This window comes from Varanus komodoensis, unplaced genomic scaffold, assembly GCF_004798865.1.
Source record: "Varanus komodoensis strain SLA01 unplaced genomic scaffold, ASM479886v1 scaffold47, whole genome shotgun sequence".
NCBI classification, from domain to species: Eukaryota; Metazoa; Chordata; class Lepidosauria; order Squamata; family Varanidae; genus Varanus; species Varanus komodoensis.
Window position 1 is genome coordinate 57,013 of NW_025336045.1, and position 17,265 is coordinate 74,277.

The 17,265-nt window shown below is 47.5% G+C and overlaps 1 protein-coding gene across 1 annotated transcript in view; it reads right to left on the reverse strand.

Moving 5' to 3' along the window:
• FAM171B (family with sequence similarity 171 member B) overlaps positions 1 to 16,483 on the reverse strand; it is a 48,372-nt gene extending 31,889 nt beyond the window's left edge. The window contains exon 1 of the mRNA XM_044445179.1: positions 16,280 to 16,483. The gene's annotated coding sequence lies outside the window, so the exon portion shown is untranslated. The remainder of the gene's footprint in view (positions 1 to 16,279) is intronic.
• Positions 16,484 to 17,265: the final 782 nt, after the last annotated feature.

Below are 17,265 nucleotides of genomic sequence, written 5' to 3' on the forward strand. Positions count from 1 at the left end.
CACAATTTTTGACTTTTTAAAGCATAATATTCTGTACTTGGAAACTGTGGGTATCAGGGTGTTGTAATGGCTAGGCTTAGAGATAGGCAACCAGATGCTGTCCAGATAGGACTACAACTCCTACCAGCTCCGCAGCATGGCCAATGGCCAGGGATTCTGGAAATAATGGAAACAGACCAGGTGCCGGGAGACTGCAAATTCATCTTGCTTCTTCCTGCATCTCAATTCAGAAATCCTCCATTCCCCTAGCCTTTGTTAAAACTGTGGGTGCAGGGGTGACCATCAGCTGGGCTTCTCCTGGAACTCCAAGGTCCACCGAATGGAACTGTATGAAAAAAGGTGCCTCAGACAAAACAGACTCAGAATTGCAGAACAAGGTGCCCCTCTGAGCACACACTCACCCGGGTAACAAAACCAAAGATGTTTGCAAGCAAAGCCCTTTACACATAAATGCAATTCTCGGAGGCGCCCTGCGGAGTCAAAGCCGCGGCAACGGCCGGGGCCGGCGGCCTCGGGCCGGCGGCCGAAGGGCGGCGACCAAAGGGGTCGCCGCCGTTTGGGGTTCCGTTCGGGGGGACGAGAGGGGGGCTGGGCTGGCCATGGACTCTTGTTGAAATAGGCTTGCCTACTGCTGATTCTCAGGGAAGAGGAAGGATCCCCTTTTTCTTTTTTTTCTTTTTATCGTTCTTTTTCCCCTCCTCCGACCTACTTTATAATCTTACCCTGCTTTAATTAGTGCTTTGAGTCATTCCTGGCCATGTCGACGTTTATATATCCTGGGGAACCCACGGGGGCTGCTATTGGCGTGGTCACGGGCAATGGTCGTTACAACAATAGGGGCTTAACGTGTCCACATAGAAGAAGGATGGACAGATGGCTGACACCTGTCCCTCCTTCTGATCCTGCCCCCAACCAGAGGGCGCCAGGTAGCCTTGTCAACCACCCCTCGGGTCTGACGGTGCTGCTGCTCAATGCCAGGTCGATCAATAATAAATCTTCCCTCATCCATGACTTGATTGTGGATGAGGGGGCCGACCTGGCTTGCATAACGGAGACCTGGGTGGGAGAGGGAGGGGATGTTGCCCTCTCCCAGTTGTGCCCGCCCGGGTATCTGGTTCAACACTGTTCACGCCCAGAAGGGAGAGGAGGGGGAGTCGCGTTGGTTTACAGAGCCTCCATCTCTCTCACGGGTCTTCCGGTCCCTTTGAGACCAGGGCTGGAGTGCCTCTACTTGGTGTTGGGCGAACGAGACAGATTGGGGATTCTATTGGTGTATCGTGCACCTTTCTGCCCAGCAGTCTCCCTATCTGAGCTGACAGAGACCGTCTCGGATCTGGTGTTGAGGACCCCCAGGATGTTGGTCCTGGGGGACTTCAATCTCCATGCCGAGTCTGGACTGACCGGGGCGGCTCAGGACTTCATGGCCTCTATGACGGCCATGGGCCTGTCTCAACACGTCACTGGCCCTACCCATGAACGTGGACACACTCTGGACCTGGTATTCACGATGGGGCAGGTAGAGGATGACCTGAGGGTGAAGAACTTATGTTTGACTCCCCTGTCATGGTCAGATCACCTCCTGGTGAGGTTTGTGCTCGAGAGCGGCCTCTCCCTCTATAAGAGTGCGGACCCGATTGTATGGGCCCGCCCCCGGAGCCGGATGGATCCGGATGGATTCCTGGGGGCCCTGGGGGAGTTTCCGGCGGACAAGACTGGTGCTCCTGTCGAGGCTCTGGTCGAACTGTGGAACGGAGAGATGACCAGGGCTGTGGACACGATCGCTCCTAAGCGTCCTCTCCCACCGGGCAGAGTCCGCTCTTCCCCTTGGTATACACCTGAATTACGGGTGATGAAGCGAGCTGGGAGACGGCTAGAGCGTAGGTGGAGGAAATCACGGGATGAATCTGACCGAACACACTTGAGAGCCCACTATCGGGCCTATGCTGTGGCGGTGAAGGCGGCGAAAAAGAAGTTTTTTTCCGCTTCCATTGCCTCCTCACAATGCCGTCCAGCGGAGCTTTTTCGAGTGGTGCAAGGCCTGGTTCGCCCGGGTCCTAAGGAAGATCCGATGCCACCCTCAAAGGCCCGCTGTGACGACTTTGCCAGGCATTTCAGGGAGAAAATCGCTCAGATTCGTCACGAGCTGGACTCCACTAATGAATCAGAGGTCTCTGAGGAGTCGCCAATGCCACCGTCTGGTCCAAAATTACTGGAGGAATTTCAATTATTGCGGCCCAATGATGTGGACAAGGTGCTTGGAAGAGTACGTCCCACCACTTGCCTATTGGATCCTTGCCCGTCTTGGTTAATAAATAACTCCAAGCACGGGATTGGGACCTGGATTTTGGAAGTGGTTAACGCTTCTCTGAGGGAGGGTCGAGTGCCTGCCCCTTTAAAGGAGGCGGTAATACGACCGGTCCTGAAGAAAGCGTCACTGGATCCAGAGATGGCCACTAACTATAGACCTGTGGCCAACATCCCGTTTCTGGGCAAGGTGCTGGAGCGAGTGGTGGCGGGACAACTCCAAGCACTCTTGGAGGAAACTGATTATCTGGATCCTTTTCAGTCCGGCTTCAGACCCGGGTACAGTACTGAATCTGCCTTGGTTGCCCTGTACGACGACCTGTGCAGGGAGAAGGACAGGGGGAGTACATCCCTGTTGGTTCTTCTGGACCTCTCGGCGGCTTTCGATACCATCGACCATGGTATCCTTCTGGATAGACTTGCGGGATTGGGGGTTGGAGGCACTGCTTTGCAGTGGTTCCGCTCCTATCTCAACGGTCGATTCCAGAAGGTAGTGCTGGGGGACCATGTCTCTACGCCATGGCAGCTATGCCATGGAGTACCACAGGGCTCCATTCTATCCCCTCTGCTATTTAACATCTATATGAAACCGCTGGGAGAGGTCATCAGGAGGTGTGGGCTGCGGAATCATCAATACGCTGATGATACCCAGCTTTACCTCTCATTCTCTACTAATCCAGGTGAGGCAGTGGCTGTGCTGAACCGGTGCTTGGCCGAGGTAAGGGAATGGATGAGGGCCAATAAACTGAAACTCAACCCAGACAAGACGGAGGTCCTGTTGGTTGGCGGATCGGGTTTCGGAGAGGGTGGATTTGACCTGGTCCTGAATGGTGCAACACTCCCTCTTAGGGATAAGGTCCGCAGCTTAGGAGTACTCCTCGACCCAGAGCTTTCTTTGGAAGCTCAGGTGACAGCGGTAGCAAGGAACGCCTTCCTTCAGCTTCGGCTGATTAATCAGCTGCGCCCCTACCTGGAGTACGACTGCCTGGCGACGGTGACACACGCGCTGGTGACTTCCCGCCTAGACTTCTGTAACGCGCTTTACGTGGGGCTTCCCCTGAAGACAGTCCGAACACTTCAATTGGTGCAAAATAGAGCTGCCAGGTTGCTGACGGGGACGGGGCGTTATGCTCACATGACTCCAGTCCTCCATCAGCTTCACTGGCTTCCCATTGAAGCCCGGGCCCAATTCAAGGTGTTGATTATGACCTACAAAGCCCTAAACGGCTTGGGTCCTGGCTACCTGAACGAGCGCTTACGTCCGTATATGCCCGACCGCCCTTTGAGATCTGCGGGAGAGTCCCTTCTCCGGGAACCCTCCATGAAAGAAATTAGGAGAGTAAGTACCCGGAGGAGGGCTTTCTCTGCGGTGGCGCCCAACCTATGGAATTCACTCCCCAAAGAGGTCCGCCTGGCACCGTCGTTACTGGTTTTTCGGCGCCAGGTAAAGACCTTTTTATTTAAACATCATTTCAATTGTTAAAACATATGATCTGGCCTGGACAACTTCTTCTTCCTTCTCTTTCTCCTCCTATATTTTTATTTTATACTGATAATTTTAATTTTGTATTTGTAAATCAATGTATTTTTTGTATTGTTATATTTAATGGTAATTTATTATGTACTATTGTATTTCAATGTATTTTATCATGTTGTAAGCCGCCCCGAGGTTTCGGCAAGGGGCAGCATAGAAATGTTAATAATAATAATAATAATAATAATAATAATAATAATAATAATAATTCTCCTTTGCATGCTTTCTTGATTTCAGCAGCCTGTTTTAGCATCGTTATTTGTTGTCACTGCTGTTAAATGGTTGGGAGCTGGGAACTCCTGCTGATTGCTTTCAGTCCCCTAGAAATCTGCCAGGACATTTCAGTATGCCTACCCCTGCTCCAGTTTGAGAATCACAGCCTTTTTTTCATTTTCCCAGAGACGACTCAGCCCTCCCACCTTTCTGTGAAACACAGTTGCCAAATCCATTCACTGGTCTCCACCTTCAGACTCCATGACTCCTCCCATCATTTATCTTTAAAGCTTTTGTGTTAAGCTTAGCTTGGTGTTATGTAATTGCAATAAAATATTAAAGTAGTCTCAGGGCCTTTGAAAGGGAGAGAGAAAATACGAAATCTCCTTGGCTCTGCCCAAGGTGACCTCAGCTATGCCTACTGTTAACTTCACTGTCTTTCACTCCACCAGACCCAATGGACACCAACCATCAGAGGCCTATCTAATTTTGTAAAATTATGCAAAGCCCCATGCATCGCTTTAGATAGTAACTCCAAAAACAAAACAAGGCAGGTTGGAATGTAGAAATCTTGCTGAATTTTAGGTACCTGGGCAACTGGAATTATTGCCCAAGTATCCTAGTTGCCATAGCAGCTTTTGATGAAATTCTAAACTGCAAGTATTCTCCCACCAGATGATGGATGATTAACAATTTGGGTTGTGACAGCCAGAAGATATTCACTCCTGAGGCCAAATGCCATAAACAAAAGGGTCATCAGTTCGGAGAACTTTTACGACTTGGACTTCGCATAGGATTAATTTCTTTAACTCAGAAAAACATTTTTTGTTACCTTAAATGACTCCACACATCTGATGCAAGCAATTTACAGTTTCCCATTAATACAAGTGAAGACAGAATCACGTACAAGTTAATTTCATAGCTGACTGAGTGAGATTTTTTTAAATTTTATTTTAATAAGCAAGGTTTGGTATTAGAATCTGTGAAACATGCTGGAAGTAAATTTAGTCAAACATTAACGGCAGACACTGGAGGTTTTAAGCAGAAATGTCGCTTATTTAGGCTGCAATTCTATACAATTCTGCAATTCTGGGTGGGGAGTGCCCAGGGGCAAAGGTTGCTTGGGCGCTTTCAGTGGTAGGCTATCCTGGGGCATGGTGGTTCACTCTTCCAAGAAGTGGTTTTAAAATCCCCCTAGTTATTCCCAAGGATCTGGTAGCAATACTTGAACACATTTTCAGATGTCAGTGCTGACACTTTCAGTGGTGTCTGCTTCCAAATTAAACCAGCTTTGAATTTCATTTTCCAACACATTTTAAAGAGTTTTAGTTTTCTTTCTAATGAGCTTTTAAAGACTCACAGAGCATCATAATTTATATGAGCCTATTAAAATAACTAAGGGACGTGGGTGGCGCAGTAGGTTAAACCGCTGAGCTGTTGGGCTCATCCCATTGCTTTGACCCAGCTCCTGCCAACCTTGCAGTTTGAAAGCATGCAAATGTGAACAGATAAATAGGTACCACTTTGGTGCCAAGGTAACAGCGTTCTGTGCACTTCAGTGTTTAGTCATGCCGGCCACATGACAACAGAGACTGTCTGTGGACAAAGGACAAACGCTGGCTCCCTCGGCTAAGAAATGGAGATGAGCATCGCCCCGTAGAATCGGACACAACTGGACTTAATGTCAAGGGGAAACCTTTACCTTTTTATTAAAAGAACTAGTTACAAACAACAACTGTGGTGGGGAAAGGAGAGAGTACTGGCTGGATAAAATAGAATTGGTGCAAGCTGCAATGATCAAGGAGAAGAAGGGGAAAGCACCATTTAGATGCTATACCTTACCATCCTGAGGCAAGTTGTAAAATCTCAAAGCAGAACACACACACACCAAAACCAGTTTGGGAATATAAGAGGAGCCCTGTAGGATCCCACCATCGGCCCATTTCATCCAGCATTCCACGGTTCACAGTGGCCAAGCAAATGTCTCTGAGAAGCTTATGAGAAGGGCTGTTGCTCTCCAAGAATTAAAGTACTGAGATGAAACCAATCAGGATCCTTCCATAACTCACTAAGGCCAATTCCCCTACACTGAGTTACCATGCTTACTCCAAAGCAATTCAAAAGGGCCATGCAATAATAGGTTGGATGATATTTAGCTAAGAGCCAGTACACATGTAAGAACAGGCAGAAGGATACCACCAAAACAGGGGTGCAGAAGTTCAAAAACCCAAACTTTGGCCCTGCTTAGGTCCAGATTGGGCCCTCCATGGTTCCCCATGCGATCACACCTTCCTTCTCCTGACCCCACCTCCTCTTCCCTCAACCACTGATCATTTCCTGGCTTTTGTACAGTTTTTTGGAAATAGACTGATATGCCTCTCCTAAGGTTTAGTCACTGGCACTAAGAACCTGAGACCAAAATATGCTGGCAATTGGCCCCACCCAGCACTGGAATCCCCCCCCCCCCCCCCCAAAATTTTCCTTTTGGGGCACCACCCCCCCCCTAAAAACCGCCCCCCCCCCCACCACTCTCCTGAGCCTGGTCCAAAACAGCAGCCACCAGGAAATGGAAATTCACAAAGTAGCAGAAAAGAGAAAGAAAGCTGTGTGGTCAGCAATTCTAAGTGACCAGTTCTGATCCTTCAGGAGTTGAAATTTTAACAAGAATCTGTCACCAAATGCAGCATTTACAGTAGCTGGCTCATGCATAGCAAAGCCAGAAATTACACATGGCTGATTCAAGAGTTTGAGAAAGGGAAGTGTCTTGAGTATGTGAAGGTCCAGTTTAAACGCAGCTTGGTTTGGAAAACAGTTTGGAATCATGGCAAAGCACTGCTATAATGCAGTCCTGGTAATGCACTTGCAGGCGGGTTGTCATGTTTGGAGCAGCTAAAGTGTCTGAAAAATCTTTGCAGATGGTCTCCACAAACCCTTGCCAGTGGCCAAGGTAATCACAACCCTGCTAATATAGAGGCACTGCCTACACAAGCTGCTTCTTCCACATTATGGATATCAATGCAGCTGCCACGGTTTGTATGAGCACAACGGCATTTTCCATCTGCCAGGATTGTGCAGATCTCGGGCTGCTGGAATCCTTCTTAGCCTGAACCTCAACATGTGAATGAGGGTTTCTGGCATGTACAACTGAATCTAGTTGCAAGTCTTCAATGGCATGAATAGAGGCTGAAAAGGGTGAACATCTGAGGCATGGGTGAAGATTCAGTCCATGCAATCATCTTGCTTCACCGGCTAGGCTGTCTAGGGCTGAGGAGGCTGTGGGCCAAAACACCTGGAGCGCCACAAGTTACCCACCCCTCCTTTACCTGGTTCTCATTTCCAAAGGACGAATAATCCTTAATTTGCATAACAACACATATAACACTTAATATGTACAGTACATCTGAACTATTCAATTAGAACCCTCCCTTTTCTCATCTCTTCCATGTACTGCAAAGTGGTACTATTACATAACGGTTCTATTCACGCCGACACATGTAACAGCCGCATTACTGACGGTGGTATTTCTGCCAAGATGCACTGCTCTGGCTGTTGTGGCGTGGTACCCATAGATTTCCAAATAAATCAAAGGGGAGCTCTGTCCATTTGTTCTGATGCAGAAATTAACCTTCCAAGGAGCCTAGGAATGTATCAGTGAAAACAAGAAATTGCCTCAAGTTCTATTTTCTTCAGCTTAAAGCGTTACCCTATATACATTTAGGGCCCACAACTCCCAGCATGTCCCAATTCCCATGGGGCCTATTTTCTATCTAAACTTGTGTAGGATTTTGCACCACAACAAAATGATCTGATGACATCCACACAGCATCTGAAGAGCCACAGGATTATTCAGAGAACTCAGAACACACACACATGGAGCCAGTATAGGAAGAACTACATTAGCTGCTTCTTCAAGGGTGCTCGAGCAAAGCTAGTTGGTTTTCTGGGGCAAGGAGAGGAGGAAACCAGCTAGACCACCAAGATAAAAAAACTGGCTGTCTAAATGCTCTGTGGGGTGGAGGAACACAGAGATGACATAATTTGCCTCCGTACTCCCACCCTTCATAAGATGCCTATTATCTTCAGAGTTTGGAGGCTAATGGGCAGCCTCACTGGACTGTGCCCTCATACAGATTAATGTTCCTGTGAGAGGCAAGTGCCCAATTCTCAGAAGACAAAAACGCTCACACAGTATATGTATTATTTTTTGGAACAACTGACTATTCTCCATAGTCACACCATCATTCCTTTGGGCACCCCTCAGTTTCTCTTTCCCTAAGAAGCTTTCATAATACCCTGCCTTATTTCTTATTGCAGTAATCTTCTATCTTCATCAGGCGTTAGTGTTGCTTTCCTATCTACAATCTGACTCCCAACAGACCTCATCTTATATTTCTGATACTGAAGCACTGTTCAAATGGGTTTTATCTAGCAGTGACGCCCACTCAAAGACCACCACTAACATCTCTGCTGCCAGTATCCAACTAGCTGAACAATTCACAATGCTGCCATGACTGCTTTCCCACGAAGGTGGTGTCTGGCATCGTGACACACACAACACTCATTTCCACTGCCGTACCAGGGTGAAACGAGATGTACAAAGCTTGGTTTGAAGCAATGTGAATCCTGGATTCCACCCACCCTCCTTTTACAGAGAGTAAAAAATCCGCTGAAGGAGTCGCTGAAAGTTCAATTTTCTGGGTCCTTGGTGATCTCAGAAATGCAGACTGTGTTAGCGCACAAACACTTAAAGCCAGGTAGCGAGTGAGTGCCGTCACACAAGTGGCTGCAGGCAGCATCACTGCGTACAACATTTAAGAGCACTTATCATTTATACAATGCTTGACAGGGTTCAAAGTGTTCCATGTACATTGTGTTGGTACTTTCATAATCCTCCAGGTAGGCCATTACCATCATCTCTGTAATGAAACCTGGTGAGGGGGAGGGATGACGAGAACAGCTAGCTTTTGTTGAGTTTTTTAAAGCATGCTGTATAGAAGCTAATCCGTGGCTTCTGTTCCTTCCTCATACTGGGCTTCCAGTGCAGTTTGTCCTCCTGTACTCTGAGGACTTGCCCGTAACAGTGGCCAGGACAACCAAGAGACTGTGAAAGCAAGGCAATGCCTCCACTGAGGGAAAAAAGAAAGGAAAAGGAAAGGGGGGGGGGGAACAGTTCTCCTCCTTCCTGCACAGACAGAAATGCAATAAAGGCATATTACGTGTAACTATGACACCAAGTATCAAAATGTGTGCCTTCACACCTGAGCTTCACAAGAGAATGCTCTTGGTAAGGGGTAAAAGTGCATCTGGCCACATTTCTGCATAACATACTTCCTCCTGGAAAAGGCAGAAAATTCCCCCTCATTTGGTTCTCACTAGTATGCCGTGAACATACAATTTGGTTATTATCTAGTATACCCACAGCAGGTGTGTATGCTCGATTGTATCCAGGCACAGACTATGACTCCTCTTTTTATATGCTATAGCAGGGGTGGCCAAACCGAGGCTCAGGAGCCACATGCGGCTCTCTGAGATTATTTGCGGCTCTCCGCCACCCACTGGGCACCCACTTGTGGCTCTCAAACATCTGGTGTTTACTGTATGTGGCTCTTTTGTTGAGCAAATCTGGCCACCCCTGTGCTAAAGGCTTTCAACAGGCCAAGGCTTTAAGGAACTAAGCCTCAGCTGTAGATTATCTCCAAAATATGAAGCAGGGCAGGAAAGAAAATTGTATGACTGAAGTGTTCCCTGGGGGGAGCTTTTCTTACAGGAGCTAATGACTGAATTCACATCGCATGACAATTCATCATGGGAAACCAGCCGTGACATCTAAACACAGATCCCTTCCTGAAGAAAGCTAGTTTGTGGACAACAAGCTACCTTGACAAGGTTTGTTCCAGGGCTTGTTGAATCCAAAAGGGATTGCCATGTCAGCCAAACCTGGGAGACCAATCCCATCATGGGTTGTGGGGAACAGCAAGTGAGCTGCTTGCAAGAGCATCAAAACACCTTGGCTGATGTCCAGGGAAAACTTTGTATATACTCGACAGCTGTCAATTTGTGAGCTGTCAGTTGAAAAGCAAAGCAGTGCAGGGATTTCCCCCCAAGACAGTGAGTGAGTACCTGTTCCCCTTTCAGGTATGATCTTCTAATTTCTTGGTATTGCCCTGTTTTCAGTCCCCTCCACATTTTCCATGCTTCCCTGAGGTTCTAGGTGCTCTGGAAAGAGGAAGACTGCACCTCTTCTTCACAAGAACTCTTTTTCACAAGCAGTTTCACAAGCACAAGCATACCTTTTCACAAGCCCTTTTCTTTTGACAGCTGTTCTTTATTTCAATTTATCTAGCAAATTTCAGCAATTTAGAGAATAAATGAAGACTTCTTGGCTGTATAATTCCCTGTCCAAAAATTGCTAAAATTTGCTAGACAGGTTGAAAGAAAAGAACCCTTTCTTTTGACAACTTTCAAAAGAATCACTGCCTATTACCTTTGAGGAATCATGGAGAAGAGCTAAACTGCCAAATAGTGGGAGAAGAGATAATGTTGCTATCTTCAAAAAGGGCAAAAAGAAAAAACTGGAATTTTTCCTAGGAATCAATTCCTGGGAAAATTCTGGAGCAAATTATAAAGTGGTCAGTCCTTGTAAACAGTGCAGTGATTATTTAGACGTCAACATGGATTTATCAAGAACAAATCCTGCCAAACTAATCTGGTTTCATGTTTCGATGGAGTAACCTCCCTAGTGGACTGTGGGAATGGTGAGAACATAATATGTGAGAAATGCTTTTGACAAAATGCCCCATGATATCCTGATTATCAAACTAGCTAAAAGTGGGCTAAATAGAACAACTATCAGGTTGGCTACAGAACTGGAATGAAAAAGTGCTCATCGACAGCCCTTTCTCAAACTGGGGAGAAGTAACATGTGGGATACCACAGTGCTCTTCCACATTTTTATTAATGACTTGGATGAAGAGGTGCAGGGAATGCTGATCAAATCTGCAGATGACACAAAATTGGATGGGATAACCAACATCCAGGAAGACAGAAACAAAATTCAAAGTGATCTTGATTGGAGCACCGGGCTGAAAGCAGCAAAATAAAAATTAAAAGAGAAAAGAATCCAAATGCATAATTACAAGATGGGGAATACTTGGCTCAACAATACTGCAAGGATCCTGGAGTTGTTGTAGATCACAAGCTGGATATGAGTCAAAAGTATGATATTGCTGCAAAAAAAAGGCAAATGTTATTTTGTGGTTCATTAATTGATAAATTGCATGAAGTACTAGGACTCTACTCAGCACTGGATAGGCCTCATTTGGAGTACTGAGTCCAGTTCTGGGAACCACAGCTTAATGTATGCAGACATACCAGAAAAGTTTATGGGAGGGCAACCAAGATGATCCGGGAACCAGAAACAAAGTACTGTGAAGAAAGACTGAAAGAGCTGAACATGTTTAGCCATGAGAAGAGAAGAATGAGGGGAGATACGATAGCATTCTTCAAGCACTTGAAAGATTATCAAACAGAGGAAGACCAAGATCTCTTCTCAGTCTCCCCAAAGCACAGGGCATAGAATAATGGGTTTAAGTTACAGGAAGCCGGATTCTAACAGGACATCAGGAAAAATCTCCAGATTGTTACAGCATATGACAATTTAACCAAGTACCTAAGGAGTTCATGGGCTTTCCCACACTAGAGGCATTCATGCATCTGTTGGGGATGCCTTAATTGGAGTCTTGCATTGAGCAAGGGTTTGACCCAATGGCCTATTGGCCCTTTCCAACTGTGCTATTGTATGATTCTGAAGATGGGCTTTCTCTTGCCTGCCCGGAATCTACCAAATAAGTTAATAAATTAATACTGTCCACACCCACCAATTTCACCAAGTGCCCAATAGCGTTAGAAGAGGATTCACATGAACTGGATGCATCCCAGCTCCCATTGACCTTCCTCCAGGGTTGAGTTTAACAGCTGCTATGGAAGCTTTCTTGAGTTAAGTTCCAGCAGCAGTCTGGCTCCATTCTGGTTCAAGTGGAGCTCATTCCATTTATATAGGCCCATCGTGTGTCAGAACATTTCCCAGTACCGAAACGCATCTACTCCCTGCTCACTATACCAGCACTTCATCCATATGTTGAAGCTTCAGAGCTTTCATTGCTTAGCTGGCCTCCTGTGTAGCACAGGCGCCATTTTAGAGCCCAATGTCTGGTCCCAATATAAAATTAACAGATCTATAATTTCCTGCACCCATTTTGAATCTTCAAAAATTGCTGATAACATTGGTTCTTTCTAATCCTGTTAAGTAGTAAACATTATATTTTTTGTTAGAAAATCGATCAGTTCTCAATTGACTACTTTAGCAACACTCTGATGCATGCCATCTAAACTTGCTAATATTGTTCTCTTACTTGTTGACAATCCACTGAACTTGATCTAATCATGCCCATTTGACTTGATTCTTTCTGCATTTTCCTCCACAGTGGTTTAGGCACAGGAATCACTAAACTCTTGAACTAGGAGCCCTCTGAGGTTCCTTCCTTATATGAACATTTTGCACAGCAAAGACAGGCTGCGAAGAATCCATGCACCTTTTCCATCATCTCTCTATTCTCCTTCACAAATCCTTTCATACCTTTGCAGTACAATGGCCTAATCAGCCGCCTGTTTTCTCAGACACTGAAATGAATCACTGTCCATCTCATTATTTTTGGCACTATGCTCTTCATTTTTCACATGCCTTACTGCAAGTCTACAGTTTTTGCTAGTGTTCATGCTCCTTTTTATTCTCTTCATTTGGGCAACTTTCTATTATAGAAACCCCCCCTCTACATTGATTAACCATTTGGGGTTGTTCTTGGAATCATTTCCAATATGGCGTATGCATTCAATGTAAGATCCACTATCATGACTTAAAACAATTTTCAAAAACCAGGCTGTCTCAAGTGTGGTGCCAGTACATTTAATTTTTTAAAATATCTTTTGTAATTTTTAAACCAAGAACACATTCTGAAACCATTTTAAATAATCTCTCTTTTGTAGTCCATTTTCATATACTTGGCATCCAGCACATCCAATGAGGTATTGCCAGCAAACAGACTTGGTTCCTTCCTCTACTGTATCTGTATTATCCTTAAATTAGTTTTAGAAAAAGGAAAAAAAAACCCTTCCCACTATGGAAGAAACATTATTTTGTTCAAGTCAACATAATGCAAATAGCTCCATTTTCTCTGGAATAAAGTTAGGTAGTTTTTGGAACTGAAGTAGTTAGAGATTGCCAAATTAGTTTTGTGTCCGTTTATTCCTCTGAAAGTCTCTTCCATCCATCCAATTTCTACATCAGTATGAATTTTTTCTTTATTTAGAAACTTTTTCTAAATGTTTCATTTATATGCCGTTTCCCCAAATATATTCAGATTTGTTCCAAACCTTCCTAATTGTAAATGTTTCTGCATGCCGTTTGAGTTATGAGCTGCATCACAAAATTAAAAAAAACATACAGCCTGACAGGTTGTGTTCCAATTCCCACAATAAGACAAGGAAATATGAATTGGATTGTTTTGCTTAAAAATAAGCAAAAGTTCTCCCGTTTCCCTAATCTTAGATTTAATTCTACTGGTTCTATTTAGGGTGCAATCTAGTGTACATTTAGACAGAAAAATCCTACAAACTCCCAGCCAGCCATGTTGGCTGAGGCACCCTGAGACTGGAACACTTTTTCTCCCTATCTAAACATGCAGGGAATTATATCCTAAGTCATATGAGTACATGTTTCATGAGGATACTGTTTACCTAGGCTGCAATTCAATATGCATCTACACAGAAGTAAACTCCAATGGGTTCACCAGCTCTTATTCCTGGGCAAGCATGCACAGGATCATAGCCTTCAGCATTTAAAGATAAAGCAATGGCTTCACTGAGGCAGAAACATCTCCTTTGGCCGCTTGTCCAAGGGGAAAAGAACTGAGCCTCGGCTTCCTTGTTCTGTTCAGTGACTACTAGGGTGTCTTGAGGCTTAAGTAACAAGTGCCTGAAAGGAGACTGAATCTACTGAGAGCATTTTCGTTATAACATAAGCTACGCCTGAGCATAAACACGAAGAACATGGGCTCAGAACAGGGCTCAGAGCACCAGCTCTGGCACTCCACTGCTGCAGTGGGGGAGCATTTGATTACTGCTCCCTGATCAAGTCTGAAATAGGGCCACGTTATTGGATACTCTGCTGCCACAAGGGGGGAAATGACACATTTTCTTGCTGAGCAGAGGATGCCAAAAAAACAAGTGAGCTCATAGATTTTGCCAGACACCAAAGGAGTCTGAGCATACACCAGCCATTAAAGTCTAGATGAAAACATGAATTTGCTAAGCCATGCTTACCAGATAGCATTATCTTATGATAATGGCCATCTACCTACTTACCATACCATAACCTTCCAGTTCTTAACATATTTCCACTCATAAAATGTACTACAGAATCTGAACAGCAGTGAACAAGAAGACAGCAGTAGTTAATTTTTTAAAAAAATCTGGTTAGAAATTAAACCAATTATTTGGCATTAGAAATGCAGACAGATGTGCAGAGGCCAGCATTTCATCTTTGCAAATGAAATCACCAATGATGCATCACAGAGCACCCGATGCGTAAGTTCCTTGTTGTATGTGTCACATACTGCATATGTTTGGTCCATGCCAAATAAGAGCACAAGGTCAGTTTTTAATGTCAGCTCTAACATTTTGCCTAGTACTCAATGCTAAAATAAAAATCCAGGTAAAGACAAAATAAAAAGTGAAATAAAATCATGCAAAATGCTTCTGTGAAGGGTGGACTCCCTTCTCTTTTCCCTGCTTAAACAACATCCCCCCACCCATCAAACCAGAGGCATCTTCCATGACTCAAAAGAAGATATTCTCCGTTTCCCATTTCAGAGGAATTGCCAATGAAGGTCTAGTCCCAATATGTCAACGAAGACACTTTCATATCGGCTTTAAAGTATAGCAGCAGCTGCTCTAGGGAAGCTATTAAATCCCATAGTGGGGAAAGAAGAGCAACCGCAGGGCTAATTCACATCCCCAGAGACCCGGAAGCCGCTTCATTAAACACACAGTGGCCAAGACCCTTCCCCAGCAACACTATCCATAAATAACAAGCAGCGCATGCATGGCGAGGGTGCTCCACTGGGAAAAGGGGAGAGACGGCAAGATTTAAAGGGAAAGCTTTAAAGGCACAGAGCGAACGAGGGAGCCTGCCTACTCACGCAAGCGGCGCTACACAGGTGCCGCTTCACGGGGAAAGGGAGTGCTGACGATGCAACCAGTGGGGGCGCATACAAACGAGAAGACAATTAGGTGGGCTTCATTAATCAAGGAAGCGAATGGATTTTCGCGGCGGGGTAGGAAGAAGGCGCTTGCAGTCTCACCACCAGCTTGCTCCCGCTGAAACTGCACCCGCATTTTCCTGGGAGAAAACATATTCCCTTTGCCTTCTACTGGCCCAGAATTATTCTGCCTTTTTACCATGCGCAAAATGATCCGATCTTGCTCAGGCCAAAGCTGGGGCTGAAGGTACAAGTCGTGAAAGAGGGAGAGAGGGCAGAATGGGTGGCAACTCGTGGCGGGGGAGGCGCAGGAGAGAGGAAGGAAGATCTGTGTGAGCTGCAAACTCGGCGAGAAAAACGAGGCGATGCTTGACACAAACTGGGGCAACGCTTCGGTGCAACTCTCGAGCCTTCCGAGAGACACGGCGGCGGGCTCTCTGCAAACCATGCATTCAGCCCAAGGAGCTGCTGCGACAAGGCTCCTGAGAGCTAAGAAGCTTGCAGTGAGCTGCCGCGGCGGCGAGGCTGCAGGCGCGCTAATCCCGCGTGCCCGTTAAAGAGGCGAGCGCAACGCGAGCAAGCCACTGCCGAGGATGCGTCCTGAGGGAAGCCCGTTGCCAAGTCATCAACCAGGAGACGGGGATGGGTTCTTAAGAGGGAGGGCGCCGAAGAGGCGGGGGCGCATTGCGAGCGCCCGCGGGCATCCAAGGGGTGTGACCAACGGTAGACCTGAGCGGAACAGACCCGCCGACACGGAGGGGGCCCTGCAGAGAACGCTACGGGTGCAAGCCCCGCAGTGGGGGAGAAACGGGTCGCGCTGCACAGGAAAGGCGTGGGCGGGAGGGGCGCTGTTCCGTTTGGGGCTAAGCCGCAAGGGCTTGCAAGCGGCGCGGAGCCGAGGGAGAACACGTACCTGGAGCTGCCACGGGGGAGGAGGAGGAAGGAGGAGATGCCCTCGGCGGCGCGGCTCGCTGAGGGTGCTGCGCAGAGCGCCTTCCTAGGCTCAGGTCGGAGGCCGCGGCAGCGCTGCCCAGCCGCCCCTTCAGCAGCAGCAGCAGCAGCAGCGGCAGCAGCCAAAGCGACGTGGCGGCCAGCCGCCCCGGGAGCGAGGAGGACGGCGCCGGGCGCCCGCGAATCCTCGCCATGGCGACCAGCCAGAGGGCCGTGGAGGCATATTGCGGGCGAGGAAGGCGGCCGAGAGCAGGGAGCGCGCGGGCCCCCGGCGGCCGCTGAGCAGCCGCCGCGCCGAGAGCGGCTCTCCCCGGACTCGGCGCGCAGACACGCGCGCTCTCCCGCCCGCAGTGGGCAGCGGGAGGCGGCGCCCGGCGCCCACGTGACGCGAGGAGGGCGGAGACGCGGGCTTCCCTCGCGGCCGGGCCGGCAGCGCCGAGCCCAGCTGCCCGGCGGCTGCCCGGGAGCGCGGGCATGTTGCACGGTGCGTCCCCTGCCACGCTTGTCCGGCCACTGGACTGGGCGGACCCTTGGCGCTCTCCCGCAGAGCTCTTCGTGTGGGCTCCTGCCCCTCCCTGATTTATTACCCCTATGAAGCAGGCGCCCCAGCTGGCCCGCTGGGGTGCTTTGCATCCATTCCCGGGAATGGTGCCCTCCCGGGTCCACGCAGCCACCACCGACCCACCCACACACACACCGCGCGGACGCCTCTCCTGGTCGTCTCCTCCCCAAGCGCCCAGCGACCCGGGCTTTCCCCAAGAAGCAGCCTGGCGATTTCTCGTGGCAGTCAGACCCGCTGGTGATGAGTTCCAGGGGACTGCCTTCGTTTCTGGCAGGGCTCCCGTGCGCTTGTGCGTGTGTATTTGTGACGTTTCCTACCCGCTTTTCGTTCTGAGGACATCCCGAAGAGGGATGCGAGAAACAAAACACAACGAAGTAACACATCAT